This window comes from Solanum dulcamara, chromosome 6, assembly GCF_947179165.1.
Source record: "Solanum dulcamara chromosome 6, daSolDulc1.2, whole genome shotgun sequence".
Taxonomy (NCBI): domain Eukaryota; kingdom Viridiplantae; phylum Streptophyta; class Magnoliopsida; order Solanales; family Solanaceae; genus Solanum; species Solanum dulcamara.
In genome coordinates this window covers 23,470,612-23,487,282 of record NC_077242.1, presented here as the reverse complement: position 1 = coordinate 23,487,282, position 16,671 = coordinate 23,470,612, and the positions used below count along the sequence as shown (strand labels likewise).

Here is a 16,671-nt window from a genome sequence, read left to right as displayed (position 1 = left end):
AACAATTATGTTTTCTCCACTATTTTTTCCTTTCTTCTTTTATTTGGGATTGATACACTAGAGCCAAGGGTTTTTCGAAAACAGCCCACGACGTAGTGATAAAGTCTGCGTACCCTCCTCAGACTATACTTTGTGTGATTTATTGGATATATTGTTCTTGTTGTTGTTGAATTTTTCTATTTCTCCGCTAGACAAAAATCCGGTGATACTAATTTTGTACCGCATCACCACGAGATATTCTTAGTTGATCTCCTTTTTCTTTCCTCCCAATGGTAAGATTATAATAAAATAAATCATCTAGTAAATAGTCGTTATACACTATTAATATACATTGTTATACAATGTATATACACACACTTATATTACAAGCATCGTCCAACCACCATTAGTAATAGGAGTAAATATAATATTTTTTAAGGTCCGAAGATAAATATGGCTCTTAATTTGAATGAAAAAAGACAAATACGACAAAAAAGTATAACAAAAAGACAAATATAACTTATTTTTGTGGAAGTAAAAAAGGACAAATATGATCCTTTTTCATATTTATTATGAATCAACTTGAGATATGCACGTACACTTAATTAGTTACGATGAGATTGTGAACTGAATAATTCCATCTTATTATTTATTCTATTTAGTAATCCATACATGCATGTTTTATTTAATATTAAATATGAGAATGTTGTCGCATCATTAAGTGGGACAGCATGCGATATTTATTTGAGTTTAGAAAAGTGGAAAAGTTAGCCAACAATTGGGAAGGATGCGCAAGTTGCAACACCACACATGTTCTTTCCCATCTCCATTTTGAAGTATCCATGGTCACCCCATTCTGATCCCCATGAATTCTTTATGAGCCAATAGGGAACGCCATTTTCAACGCCGTAACCCACAGCAAGAACAGCATGGTTTACGTCCTGCCAATGAAATGTAAGTTTGTAATACATGATATATATTGTCCTATTTAGGTGAATGGATATTTCAGAAGATGGATTACTTAATTACCATGGGAGTGCTACCACATTCAGTGCTGGTGTAAATTCCGCTCTTGTACTGTCTGAAATCGTCTAGCACCTCAAAAGCAACACTAACAGGCCTAATCAATGCAACCGCATATTTCAGTTCAGTTTCAGCCCCCTGTAATTAATTACACACAAGCATGTTTATTATCTTTGACCATTCAGTTTTATGATTGAAAAACTGAATTAAAGAGAATTACGTTATTACCAGGGTAATATTGATAGAATCTATGACTTTGACACCAACATATTCTGGTGAGAATTTACATATGCCATTCTTGCCGGTGTATGGATATGATTCTTCAGTGTCAAGACCACCGTTGTATTTAATGTACTCAAAGGCTTGTGATGGAAGCCCTCCTTGGCAGCCAAAGTTATTAAAAGCTCCAGCACAGTCCACAAGCTGTTGTTCTGACAGAGAGATTTCCTTCCCAAATGCTTGGGCATAGGCTGCTTCTAGTGCACCAGTAGTGCTGCCAAAACATATTTTATATATTTAGTATATTTTATGCCCGCTCCATTAATTACATTTCAATTTTAAGAGTCTTACCTGAATGTCCAGCAAGATCCGCAGTCGCCCTAGTCCTTCACTGGACTAACAATACCAGCTTCCCTCCAGTCTTTCTATAATCACAAAATTAGTGTTTATACATTAATTAATTAATTAACTCAGTATACGATCAATGGATGCATGTCATTACGTACAAATTAAACTAGTTTAATTAACTCCAGAAATATATATAACCGTTCATTCTGATTGGACATACCCTCTCCGGCAGATCAACCTTAGTGAGCTTGAGATTGCCCTTTGTGGTGGCAGAACAGTTTTGAGGTGCCCCCAACTTGGCTCTACGGAACTCATTCCATGTTAGGTCGCTAAACTCTGCCATGAAACCAACATATATAATAGTACATATGAGGGACATAACATTATAATTAATTAACAAGCGAATTAGAGAAAAAATGAAAGTATACCATTGACACCGAGTTTGTATGATAGTCCTTTGCTGTTATGCGATCGAATCATCTTTAGATTCTCCAAAAATATCTCAAACCTTTGTTTGATCTCCTCAATTGACTCGTACCTTTTTCTATGCCTTTTATATTAAAAAATACAACAATATTAGTATATAATATTATAAAACAAAAGAGAAATGAGAGAAGTATTAAAAACTACCCCCGAACTTTGCGCGGATTATTAGTTTCGTCCCTAAATTATTGACAGGCTTAAAAACACCTCTCAACTTGACGAATTAAGCTTAAATACACTCCTCCCATGTAACATGGCATAGCAAGTGCCTACAATTTATTCAAGCACGCGAAAGGGTAAAAAAAGGCCACATCAACCTTATTTTTATTTTTTTATTATTTTCTTCAATTTTTAGTTACCAGCGGCTACTATCCTTCTTATTCCTATTTAACTTCTCTTCCATTAACACAAACCTCCAAACAAGATTCAATTTTTTTTTTCATTCTCTTTTTTAATTGCTTAATTTCATAGCTATAATATTCTTTCTCCTCCTATTGTGTTCATGACTTTTTTTTGTCGATATGGACTTCCGACAACATTAAAAATTTCATGGTCGGATGACAATCTCGGAAGAAGATTTTAGGGTTGTAAAAACTATCAGGTATGGATTAATTTTTTTTGTCGAATTTATTTTATGTATTAAACTTGGTCACTAATGTTCCGTCATTAAATTTCTTACAGTCGAATGCTTGATCTTAAATCGAAATTTAATTAGTAAAAATCCCGCAAACAAAACCCCAACAAAATAAAGAACTAACAAAGCATATACTCACCAGCAGTGGCAGAGCCACCTTTTGGCTACGGGTTCATCCGAACCTCCTTTGGTAGAAAATTATATCATTTATACATGGTTAAAATAATTTTTTTATGTGTACAAAGTAGATGTCGAACCCCCTTTGACTAGTTTGTATGTGTACTTATTCAGATTTTGAACCTGCTTATTCAAAATTCTGGCTCCGTCATTGCTTACCAGTACTTTCACCAACGTTGTCTAGGTTAAAACCTTTGATTTTCATGAAAATCGAAGGGTTATGTTGTGACATAGGAAAAAAACTTTGGTGGGGAAGAGAGGTGGAAAATGAAAGACTTGAACTTTAAAATAACAAAACCCTTTCTTTTATTTCTTTATGTTAATTTATATATATATATATATATATATATATATATATATATATATATATATATATACAGTTAAAAAATCCACGTGTAGAGCGTGAATGACATATTTTTGTGTATGAAATAGGAGGGGTGTATTTAAGCTTAGTTCGTCAAGTTGAGAGGTGTTTTTTAGCTTATCAATAGTTCAGGACGAAGCCATTAATTCGCGCCAAGTTCGGAGTGTTTTTAATATATTTTTTTAATTATATATATGCCACATCAGTTAAAAAATCCACGTGTGGCGCATGATTCACACATTTTTGTGCATGAAATGGGAGGGGTGTATTTAAGCTTAGTTCGTCAAATTGAGGAGTGTTTTTAAGCATATCAATAGTTCAATGACGAAATCAATAATTCACGCCAAGTTCGAAGGTGTTTTTAATACTTTTATCAAAGAAAAATCATTATAATCTCATAACAGAATTTAGTAACCTGATAGCAAAGCGAGCGAAGGAGAGAGCATCGCGAGTCTCGCCGACGACTTGGAGAATTCCGTTCTCCAGCTCTTCGGAAATGACTTGCCTTATCAAATTCTCATTGGTGAAGGTCGCCGGTCCGGCAAGTGCAATAGCAAAAAGGCCGGAAACGAGAACCAATAGGAGTGAGAAACGTGACATTGTAATTTGTAATTGTAAAGTGGAAAGAGGATTGGATGTATAAGGTTGGTAGGAACAGTGGAGAATTTATAGAGGTTTATTTTGTCGGGTATTTAAGTGGGGCCCATTTGAACTTCTGGCCTGGTTTACCAGAGATCTTTCATTTATATTTGTAAACTTTACCTAAATCCCATAATGGAAAAGTCTAATTACTATACATCCCTCATTGTACCAAAATTACTCGATATCCCCTTTTTTTTCAATTTTTCTGATACATTAGTGATGTATCTGATACATCAATTATCTATAGAGTAATTAATGAAGATCATCTATTTATGGATAATATCTTAATATAAGGTATGATTGGTTCTTTAAATCAATTACTGATCTAATTAATGAGATTAATTTGGTTAAAAAATAACGGTTGTGTACGTGAAGATTCAAGCCAAAAAACAGAGCATAAATTCAAATCAAATTCGATTTCAATTTTTTTTCAGTTTTGGTGATACATAAGTTATGTATCTGATACATCAACTTTAGATGTAGAATACTTAATGCATATCAGCTATTTATGGTTAGTATTTAATGTAAGTTTTGATTGGTTATTTAATTGAATCACTGATCTAATTAATGAGATTAATTTGTTTAAAAAAGCAACTGTGATGTTCATGAAGATTCAAGCCAAAAAATAGAGCATCGTCTCGAATGGAAAAAACAGAGCATCAATTCAAACCGAAGTTGATTTCAATTATTTTTTCACTTTTGCTGATACATAAGTTATGTATCTGATACATAACTTTAGCTATAGAATAGTTAATGCACATCAGTTATTTATGGATAGAAGATTGAGATAAGGTATGATTGACTTTTATAGTTCCGAATCTCAATGGGTGGGACGGGATCTTCTTGATGACGTATTTCATTCCATGCATTAACATGAAAATGGTTAAATACAACTTGAACTTTATACATAAATACGATGTATCATATGCATTAAAATATCTGATGCATGAGATGAGATTCTGATACATACAGAAGATGTATCAGAAGCAGTTATATATTATATTCTGATACATAAATGTAGATGTATCAGAATCATTAAAACTTGAAACAACAAAAAATGACACTTAAACATGATGTATCAGAAATAGTAAATCTTCAAAAAACTGCATTTGAAAAAGACATTATGTATCTGATACATAAATGTAGATGTATCAAAATTATTAAAACTTGAAATAACAGAAACTGACACTTAAACATGATGTATCAGAAATAGTAAATCTCCAAAAAATTGCATTTGAAAAAGACATTATGTATCTGATACATAAATGATATGTATCAGAATCATTAAAACTTGAAACAACAGAAACTGACATTTAAACATGATGTATCAGAAATAGTAAATCTCTAAAAAATTGCATTTGAAAAAAACATTATGTATCTGATACATAAATGATATGTATCAGAATCATTAAAACCTTCACAAAATTTTTATTCTAAAAAAAAATCTTAATTGAACCTATACCTTTGGGAGATTAGGGCGTGTTGTAACCCCTTCAATCTTGTTGTCTATTTCTTTGGGTGCATGTTTAACTGTAGCTTTCGACTTCAATTTCTCACGTAGCTTATTCATCACTGCTGGATCGTTACGATGTTTGGATCTAACCTCGTCGTAACCTTCCTAAGACGAATCAGAACCAGGTGAAACAAGAATTCCTTGATTTTTATTGGACTGTTTGAGACCATGAACGGATTCCATATGTATCATTGAAGGTATGAGAAACAAAAATAGAAAGATTTATAGAAGAAAGCAAATGATAAAAAATTTAGAAGATTTTTCAAAGATTTACAGAAGAAATCAAAAGATACAAATTTTAGGAGAAATCAGATTGAATGAGGATGAAGTGAAATTTCATATAAGGAAAGATTAAAATATACCTTAGTTGAAACCTTGAAATTGATTAACGGTTGAAGATGATCAAATTAACTAGAACAAATTAGGGCGAGGATGAAGGAGGAGGCGGATGTATCAGTGAGGGAGAGAGAGAGAAAGGAAAAAGAGGGATTTTGGAATTTTTTGGTGTAGTAGGGAATAAAAATAAATATAGCATCTTAATATGTGTAAAAGGGTAATTTTCCCTTTATATTTTCCTATACTTTCTGTGTATTCCGGAATGTGTTTTTATTTATCAGTGACAGATAGTGAGTAGTAAAAAAATATTTTCTCCGTCTCATATTTAATAAATATTTTATTAAAATTATTTGTCTTATATTATTTAATTACTTACTAATTAAGATAGAATTAATTTATTTTATTTTTATTTTATCCCTACAATTAATATATTTTGGAAGTTTAAATAAATTTTGAAGATCCAAAAACTTTTTTTTCAAGAGATTAATTAATATGAGCAAAGGAAAAATGGTAAAATTAAATAATCTATTAATAATTTTTTAATTATCGTGTAAAATGAAAAGTAACCATCTATCAGACGGAGGGAGTAAAAACTATTGAATGTCATTTTCCTGTAGAATTAATGCAAACATGAAAAATATGGCGTTTTGTCAATTTCGAGAAACGGAAAAAGGAATTTGATTATTAGTGACGAATTATTTTATCACTTAAAAATTATATTTTGTCACAAAAGAAATTTCGTGGACATTTTAGAGGATCAGATATTAAGGACACATGATTAATTCTCACAGTAGAAACGACTAGGGGAATGGTCAGATGAAAAATAAAGTAGGCATAATAAGCACTCAAATGAACCATGAGTACAAAGTAGTAGAATAAAAAGCTAAGAGTGAATTAAGGGAACAAAGTTTTTTCCCATATGTGCCTTTTTGTTAATTTACGAAACAAATAATAATTAATATGAATCTTAGATAAATAATTTGAAAAATAAGTGTAATAATTTTTTTCAACAACACTATTAGCAGGCCAACACTAGTGAAGGAAAAGTTAAAAACTATTTGCAAAAATCTTATGGGAGAATCTTCAAGTGTGGCTATTACTGTTGGCGTGCTTGCAAACATGAAAAACATGACAGAAAGTGTATTTTGTTCGCCGCTATCAACCACCATCCGTCGCCAGACAACACTGCCACCATAAAAAAAATACATCTATTGAGATATTTCGTTTCCCTAAATTTTAGTAAGTGATGTTAGATTATAATAATTTAATTAGAATTTTATAGTTTAATTGAAATTTATGTGTATGATAATTTATTTAAGGTAATATTTATTTTAGGGTCTATTTGATTTATTTTCTTTTAAATGTTGAATGTGGTTTCTTTAATATTTGACAGTGATCAACTCTTATTTTTTTTTGAAATTGCTAGTTTTCAACTTATTATCATGTTGATTTTGAAAAGCTCTTAAGTTTATAATTTTTAGTTTTTATTTTATTCTCCAAAATGCATAGGAATCTCGTGAGATCCGTACACCCGCCTTCTCAGATCAGTAAACACATGTTAAGTCTACGAAAAATGACATTTAGGTAAAAAAAGGATTTTAATATTCAACAGATTTACGTAAAATTATCATAATCATATTTCTATGGTTTCTGTTGAACATCTTATACTGGAGCTATACATGTATTTGAGCTCCCTAACTTTCAAAAAATGATTTTGAAGAATGGGGGTGAAATCAGATTTTTAATATTCTACGGTTTCCATATTTGCGGACTTTTACTGCATTTACGAATATCTCATTTGTGGTCAAACTCCGCATTTGCGGATGCATCAAACTCAACAACAACTTTTCAAGTTTAAATGGCTCCTCTTACGACATTGAAATTCGATGATTCTTATTGCGATGGTCTCAAAATCACACTACGAAACTAAGGTTAACTCAAAATAGAATTTGAAACTCTTTGCTTTGCGATGGTACCATTTAATCTGTTCCTTATTACACTTTTTGTTTTAATTTGTTTAATATTATTTTTATTAATCTATTTTTAAAATGATGATACATTTTTATATTTGTAACAATATAGTTTAAATTATTGAAAAGAAAAAAAAAGTAACTTTAAATTTGTCACTAACCTTGTGGGCACTGAGGGTAAAGCGAGAAGCGGCTCAGCACAACTCTAGGCGGACTTAGCTTTAATTAATAACAAAATTTCACTCCGAAATTCAACAAAAATAGTAGCTAAAATCGCGATTTTTACTTCAATCAAATGCCCCAAATCAGTTTTTGATAACACCACAACGTTCTCCTCAAAATTTCACGCGAGATAGGCTTTTGAATTGCTCAAATGAGACCTAAATTGGCCAAGAAATCACTTCTCAAAATTCTCCAAAATTTCACTCCGAAAACAACAAAAGACAGCAGAGTCCTTACGAGCTTACCAACACGTTCCTCTCAAAATTCCCTTCAATTTGAACCTTTGAATCACTGAAATTGAGCTCAAAATGGTGAAGAAATCATTTGTCAAAGTGGGGACTTAAATCTGAAAAATTCGCGGTGAATAGTAACCGCGATGAATAGTGAAAGCAGAGTCCAAATTTCTCTGGACTCATTCGGAGTCCCATGAAGGCAAACCAAATATGAATTGTGATTAGAAACAACATTCTGGACTCAATGGTGCAGTCAAAATTTTCAATGGAGGTCGTTTGGGTGAAAAGTAGGTCCCAGACCCAAAATCCAATTTAAATCAAAACCACAAAGGGCTCGGCATAAAACCGGAACCTCGAAACATGCATGAAAGGTTGTTCTAGACCAAACTCAATATTCCAAAGTTAGCCACGCTGACAAAATTTCAATCCAAGCGCGTTTACAAAGAATATAGACCAAAGTCAACCTTAGGCCAAGTTTTAAAGGGAAAAACACAGAATGGCCCCAAACTCATATCGATTGCCTCGATACTCGTGTATTCATGCAACTAACCTAATTTGGTCATTCCGAAGCTGATGGAATAGTTAGAATTCCATTCTGAGGTTATTTACCTAAAGTTATAATCGAAGTCAACTTTTCAAGTTATAAAAGCTCCAAAATATGAAAACATGCCTAAAATCCAAATGAACGACTAAGAGACCGAGATACCCATGCCAACAGGTCATAAATAACCTGGGGTCACTAAACGCTCTAAAAGATGAAATGGAAGTAGAAATACGAAAATGACTAGGAGGGCTATTACAACATTCACTACTAAAAGAACTTTGGTCCGCGAAAGTAAAGACAAGGATTTACTTGAAGGCTCAAATAAGCTGGGGAAGCTTTGTTTGAGTCATTTTATTGCTTTAAGCTGCTGCCCTCCTCTTGAATCTTCTCTTTAATAGAGGTGTTGATTTCTTGAGCTACAGAGCTTCGATTGAGGTGATTCAAAGTGCTGGGTGTTCATGTGAATTGTGGGTTCGTTGTGGAGTGTTCGGGGAAGTGTGAATATCAAATTTTTAAGGTAATTTCCACCCTAAAGGGTCTGCCCAAGCTTGAAATTAGCTTTAATGATGAAATTATCCCATGAGTTGTTTCCATCATGTTTGAGTATTAAATTGTGTTGTAATTTTGAAAGTGAGTTATTTAGCTCAAATGCACCTCTTGACGGAGTTGGATTTGATATTTTTGGTGTGGGTCCCACAATTCCATTTTAGATCCAATTTTGGGTTCATATTTGAAAAATATGATTTTGGTGTCGAAACGTTCATATTGACATTGTGATTAATATTTTAATAGCTAGGAGGTAATTGGAGGTGATTCATAGGCGTAGATCATCAATTTGGTGGATTTAAGCGAAATAAGACAAACAAACCTTATATGTTAGAAGAAGAGCACTAATATGAGACATCACCCCCTTTGGATACGAACTCGGATTATCCTTCCACACCAAGATAGGCAAACCAGGATAAGCTAAGGTCACAGTCTTTGCATAGCAATCTAATATAGAATGATACGGAGATAAGCGGTTCATACTCAATATCATATCAAATCAAACATGTCTAACTAAATCAAGTTTGCACGGGTTTCTCCACCCGAATACCCAAAAATACCTCCAAACAACCTTGATATACTCGATTCACCACTAAGGACTCACCTACTAGGTAGAAACAGTAATAGGCACAGTAAGAGGCTCACATACATAATTATTACCCATATTAAAATAGGTCGACACGTAAGAATAGGTAGACCCTAGATCAAATAATACTGAAGTAGGATGCTGGCAAACCAAAACAATACCTATAATAACTGCATCAGAGGCCTCTGCCTCAAATCTTCCTGGTATAGCATAACAAAGCTGACGGTCACCTCTAGCTTGCAAACCACTATGACCGCCACCTCTAGCTCCACTCTTGGTGCCACCTCAGGTACCCTATGAAGTACCTCACACAACTGGAGCGGAAGTAGAACAAACAACCAGTGTCCGGGGCCGCCTAGTAGAAAGAGCATATTTTAGGTAGTCTTAGGCCTTATGCCCAAACTCATCACAAACAATGCAGCCTTAAGGTCCTAAAATCCGTGGAAGGTAACCAGAAGTATTAATACATCCTCCAGATCCTGAAGAACAACTATAACCAGTCTGGCTCGATCTAGATCCACTTGTACCATCTGAGCCATAAAATAACTGTCTCGACTAGTCTGCCTTAATAACCATGGGTACTTGAACCCGAATACTCTAAGTCGCTAAAGGAGTGACCATAAAATTGACCCTGCTGAGGGAACCTCTTCTCCCCACAATGTCTAGCATGCCAAATGCTCTCGATTATCCTGGCGTGGTCAATAACACACTTAAGGCACCACCGGATAGTACAAGGGAAGTTTTAACCTCCTGAAGATAACCCGTGAATCCTTTCACCAGCTTGTAGATCCGCTAAAACTCAATAGGAATACTGGACATGGTATAATGAGACTGCTCATGGAAGCAAGCCTCGTACTAAGATACGGATAGGGAGCCCTGCTCCAACCTGTCAAACTCGTCTCTACGCAGGTCACATAGGCTATAAGGAAAAAACCTCTGAAGAAACACCTCAGAAAACTGCTCCCAACTCACCATAGGAGAACCAGTAGGCCTACAAGCACTATGAAGTGTAAGCTACTCCATATGCCTATAGAATATCCAGGTTGTCCTAGCACTTAGTTAGAAAATCATAGGCCTTCTCCCCGGCCATACCATCAAATCTAAGAGGTGTCAATCGACCAAATCTCTCAATGCTCTTTTGCTCAGCTACCGATATAGCAACACTAGTAGAAACTAGTAGAGCTGCAAATCTCAAGGGTATAACAAAAGGAACAAAAGAATATCCAGGAGTCTGAAACCCAACACTAGGCCCCTGAACTAGTGGCATAGTACCAATTGCGATAGGAGATCCTAAAGTACCTGGGAAAAAACCAGGAGTTGGAGCACCCTCCAACCTAGCAAATAGTCTAACCAATAACTCCTGAAGCATCAGAGCACTATCGAGGACCTCAGGAGGCTGGGATGGCCTCTATTGCTCATAATCATCCTCGTGCTCATAACCAGCTTAGGCGATAGCTTTCTAGCTTGGCAACGAGTAAATGCCACTCCTCTCGCTCGGCCTCGTCTCCTAACTCTACCTCATTCTCTATCTCTCCCCTGAACTAGGGCTCGGGCAGCAGGTGCAGCCTCATACTCAATGACTTTAGCTCTAGGCCTTACCATCTACACAGAAGGAATAGATTAGAGGTATACAACACTTGATATGAATAACTCGCATGAAAGGAATCACAAGAAGGAATTCATCATAAAAATTATCTTTTATCCTCTCAAAGATAAGTATGGACGTCTACATAGTGATCCACAATACTCTACTAGGCACCCTGCTCTTTAACTCATAAGACCGGTGAACCTAGCTCTCTCAATTTATCATCACCCAAAAACTGAGGTCATGAGGGCACACTTACCCAATCCCAACCCGATATGTAAGACGAAAAGTAAAACCATAAGAGACTCCCCAAGGGAAGTCAGGACACCATTAAACATAATAAAAAAATAACAATGAGATTATCCTAAAACCTGATGTCATGAGTGTAAAGAACATCTAAAATAATAATTGAATCTGATATATATCATAAGTCTTCGAATAATGATAAATAATATAACTAAAAGCTAGAACTAATGGTGGTCTGAATCCCAAGACCTCACCACTAATCTGAATAATGAAATATTCGCCAGAGAAGGAGATCTGCTTTTGCGTGAGATACCCTGACTAGGATCATCATCAAAGGGACACAAAAGTAGGGGTGTGTATAATCCATATGTACTCAGTAGGTTTAACCGACTGAGTATAAGGAATTAATCAAAAGCTAGGAAATAAACTAAGAAATGCTTCAACATGCACGCAGAAAAGTCCCACTCCATCTATGGTACCGCCAATTTATATAGAATGATACGATTGAAGTAAATACATAAATACAATTAAATGTCATAGTTAAATAGATAGGTCAAGTATCGTAGGTATCAATGCAATGCAATGCAATATGATAATGCAATGATATGATGATACGGTGGGATCAAGGCTGTCACATAAACTGTCGTATACACCTAAAGAGCTATGCTACCAAGCAGGACCCATGGAGGTCTCGCACACCATATACCTTGTTACAATCTCAATGTATCAACTACCTCACCACCCATCTCATGGACTAGGACTCATGATACTAATATCTCATTCTCTTTCCACCTACTCATGGTCAAGGATACAGAAGATGTCACATTTTTATTTCTCAAAAAGGATTTCCACAGTTCTCAACTTTCCAACTATCAATGATAATATGAATGAGGATGAATGCATTTACAACACATAAAGCATGGAGGTAATATTTAACTCAACATGTAGTACAAGGTTCAAAGTTCTCAAAAGTTACCTAAACATGATATTCTCCCTTAATAGACAGTAATGGGAAGAAAATACTTCAATATAAATGTTCACCCCTTCCTCAACGATATTTCAATAATCAGGCATGCTTAAAACCCCCCAACGCATCCCCTCAGGCGGGCATTACAAGCCAAATAACCTCTTCACATCTCTAACTGAGTTAAGTCATGGATTACAAAGTCTCAATCACAAATAAAATATCACATAAGGCCCCCACAACACATATAATCCCCTAGATGGGCATCACAATATAACTTAACAGTCTCAAATTACACTACGACTCCATCTTAAAGTTTATAACAAAGTATAAATTACCACTTTTTCAATGGTAACATATGTTTTTCCACAGTTTCGAAAGGGGTCGTTTGGTAGAGTGTATATCCAAGTATTACTTGTATTAGTTATTTTTTGAATTATTATTTTGAGTTAATATGATGATTATATATATAAAGAAAATTATCAATAGGATGACTCTCTCTCTCTCTCTCTCTCTGTATGTATATATATATACATACTAGTTACGGAAAATTTGTGTTACGTATTGGTTCAATATTTGTTCATAAATTTATTTTTTAGGTAGTGTGAATTAAACGATATTAAATTGATTTTATTAAGTGTAAAATAAATATATGATAATATTATTAATATTGATAAATTTTAAGTGGTATGGATTAAATAATTTTAAATTTTTGATCTAAAATAAATTATAATATATATTTGTATGGTAGTAAATCAGGTCATTATTTATTCTTGCAAATCTAGTGTGAAGAAAACTATAATGACCCTCCAGGTAATTTTCTCCATTTTTCGATCTTTTCAGCATTTAAATCATTCCTGTATCGACCTCAAGTCATTTATGATCTGCTGGCATTGATTGTTCGGTCGCTTGGTCATTCATTTGGGATTTATGCTCGTTTCCCTATTTTGGAGCTCTTGAATTTTAAACGGTTGTCTTCGGTCAAAACTCCAGAAAAATAACCTCGGAACGAAATTCTAACGGTTTCATTAGCTTCATAATAGTTAAATTAGGTTACTAGTATGATTGGTGCGAGCATTGAGGCATTTGGTGCGATTTTAAGGCCATTTGGCACTTTACCCTTTGAAATTTGGCCTAAGGTTGACTTTGATCATCATTTTTGGAAAACGTGCTCAGATCAAAATTTCATGAGTGCGGGTAGCTCTGGAATATCGAGTTTGATCTAAAATGACCTTTTGTGCGGTTCCCGAACTTCTAGTATCATTTCGAGCCTTTTTGTATATTTGGCTCAAAATAGTGTTTGGGTGTGCGACCCACTTTTTGTCGAGATAAACTTGGATGAAAATTATTAGTGAGCCATTAAGTTTGGAACGCCGAGTTTAGCGAGTTAACATATCTAGTTTATTTTTATTGGGTTTTGAATGAATTTCGAGGGTCTGTTCGGAGACTTTGAAAAATAGCAAAAGCTAAAATCTGGTGCAACCCTTTTAGGGACCAGATTTTGAACTTTTAACGACTAGATTTTGAGTTTTTTCAATAAAAACTGCATTTATTTAAAGTCAAAAATCAGCATTCAACCTTCATTTTCTAAACACGATGTCTTGAGCATTTCAAGTCTAAATTAAGTGATTTAAAAGGATATCTTGCATGGGTTTTCAAGGACAACGATGCGGTGTGATTAGAAAGTGGTGGGGAAGATTTTTTTGAGGCGTTTTATTAGTTTTAGCTGCTACCCTCCTCTTGATTCTCCCCTTTAATGGAAGTTTTGATTTCTTGACCTGTAGAGCTCCGATTGAGGTGATTCAAAGTGTTAGGTGTTCGTGTGGATTGTGGGTTCGCTGTGGAGTATTTGGGAATGCGTGAATATCAAATGTTTTGAGGTAATTTCCACCCCAAAAGGGTTGCCCAAGCTTGAAATTTAGCTTTAATAATGAAATTATTGCATGGGTTGTTTCCTTCATTTTTGAGCATTAAATTGTGTTGCAAATTAGAATACGAGTTCATTTAGCTTAAATTGACCTTTTGACTGAGTCAGATTTGGAATTCCTAATACAGGTCCTACAATCCCATTTCAAACTTAATTTTGGGTCTGTCTAAGAAAAATGTAAATTGGTGCCAAAATATTCGTATTGATATCATGATCAATATTTTATTAGTGTGGCAGAAATTGTAAATGATTCAAAGGTGGAGATCATCAATTTGGTGGATTTGGAGCATGCATGATCGACTTCGAGGTAGGCTACGGTCTCCCATTCTGACAGAGCTTTTGTAGAAATTGTGTAGTATATATTTCATATGATTTAGGTTTGTATTTGTCGAGTTTAGGACCTTTCTCCTTCGATTCCATTTTCTTGACTCCGAGTGAGACTTAGACTAGTGTAGTCTCTTAAAATTCTTATCTCAGGCTTGTGCCTTTAGTTATGTATTGGCATTGGTGAGATTATCCTTCTTAGGATCGGTACTGATGGCCTTAGGCTAAGTTTGAGCCTTAGATGCTTTAGTTTGTGTCCCAGTGCCCTTATATCTAGGAAACTTCCTATAGGAGCATATAATGGTTGGTGGAACTTAGTGCTAGTGTCAGAGATATCTGTGGTTCCTCGTAGCCGTAGTTTTGGCTTAGCAATGCTCGTTGGGAGCTGAGATAGTATATTTTGGGGTAAGGTATCAATCCTAGTGATATTTCTCTCTCTATCTAATTTTTGAGTCATGTCTTGATTATTTTGATTTTGTTTAGCGATAGGCTTATGATTCCTTCTTATTTATTATTCATTATTGGGCCCGAGCCTATATTCGAGGAGCGATTGGACACTAGGTTAGTTGCTTTGCCTTGTTAGTATGGTGTGGCTTGATGTACTATTCAGACTGCGTGTACCTTGTTTGAATACTAGTGATGGCATGCTTGCATTGATTGAGCATATTCATTCATTTTGTGGTACGATCCCATATTCTTTATGGCTTTTCACTACTATTCCAAGAGGACATTCTCACACTTTTACTACTTCTAAACTGGTTTTTAACAGGAGTCGTACCACCTGGACTACTTTGATAAAATGGTTTGAGATTTACGAGGCATTGAGGACGTGCTCTATTTTATACTGAATGGTCAAAGGCATCGAGGATGCGCTCAATTTCTAATAATATTCTACAATGGCTATATCTGAGATGCCATTAGCCTGTACTTGATTATCCGGCGTGGTGTCACCCTTTTTCTACATCGGCTTGGCCACTCTCTTTCCGGTACTACTACAATGATACTATATGTCTATGTAAGACCTTGTTCGGGCCCAGGCAGAGTATAAAAACTTTCTGCGTGCCCTATGGGTGTCACGATTCAAAATGGGCCATGAGTGGCACTCACACTTAACCTCCTATGTGGGAGAACCAATGATACAACCCCAACTTATATTAGCTTTTCAACTTATTAAATCCGATAATAATGCAGAAGCCCAACTTACAGAAGTAAGAAATAACAATCCACTAGGGTCTATTACATATCATTCCCAAAATCTAAAAGTCATCACTTTAAGGACATCTAATTCTAAAATATTAAGTCTAAAAATATCAAACACCAGAATAAATAAATAACTTAATGTGTCCGAAAACTAAGGACATCATGCCATGCTCGAGAGAATCCAACACTAACTGGAAGGAATAGCTCACCCTGGAACCTGATGTGCTGGACACTCGCTAGAGCTGAGGTCGAGTCGAAGTCGATGGAACAGTCGCTGCACTCCACAAAATAAAATAAAAAAATACAAGTAGAGGTCAGTATAGATCACATGTACTGAGTAGGTATCATCGGCCGACTCAAAATAGAAATCAATATGCATAAAGTAATAGCAGGAAATCAACTACAACACTTAACATATGGAAAACAACAAGATCAAGATCAAGTGACCACACTATGAGATAGTTACGTAACCAGACAACAATATCCAAAGTATACACAAAGACTCAAGCCTCCACGCCACGCTCTTTTGAGAAATGCATTATTTAGGATTGGGTAGTATTAATTCATTTTAATATATTTTCCTTTAATATTATCATGTCAAAATGC

General features: G+C 34.8%; 1 pseudogene; it reads right to left on the bottom strand.

Moving 5' to 3' along the window:
• Nucleotides 1-499: 499 nt before the first annotated feature.
• On the bottom strand, nt 500-3,873 carry LOC129891927 (cysteine proteinase 3-like; annotated as a pseudogene).
• Between the last annotated feature and the right edge of the window lie 12,798 nt (nt 3,874-16,671).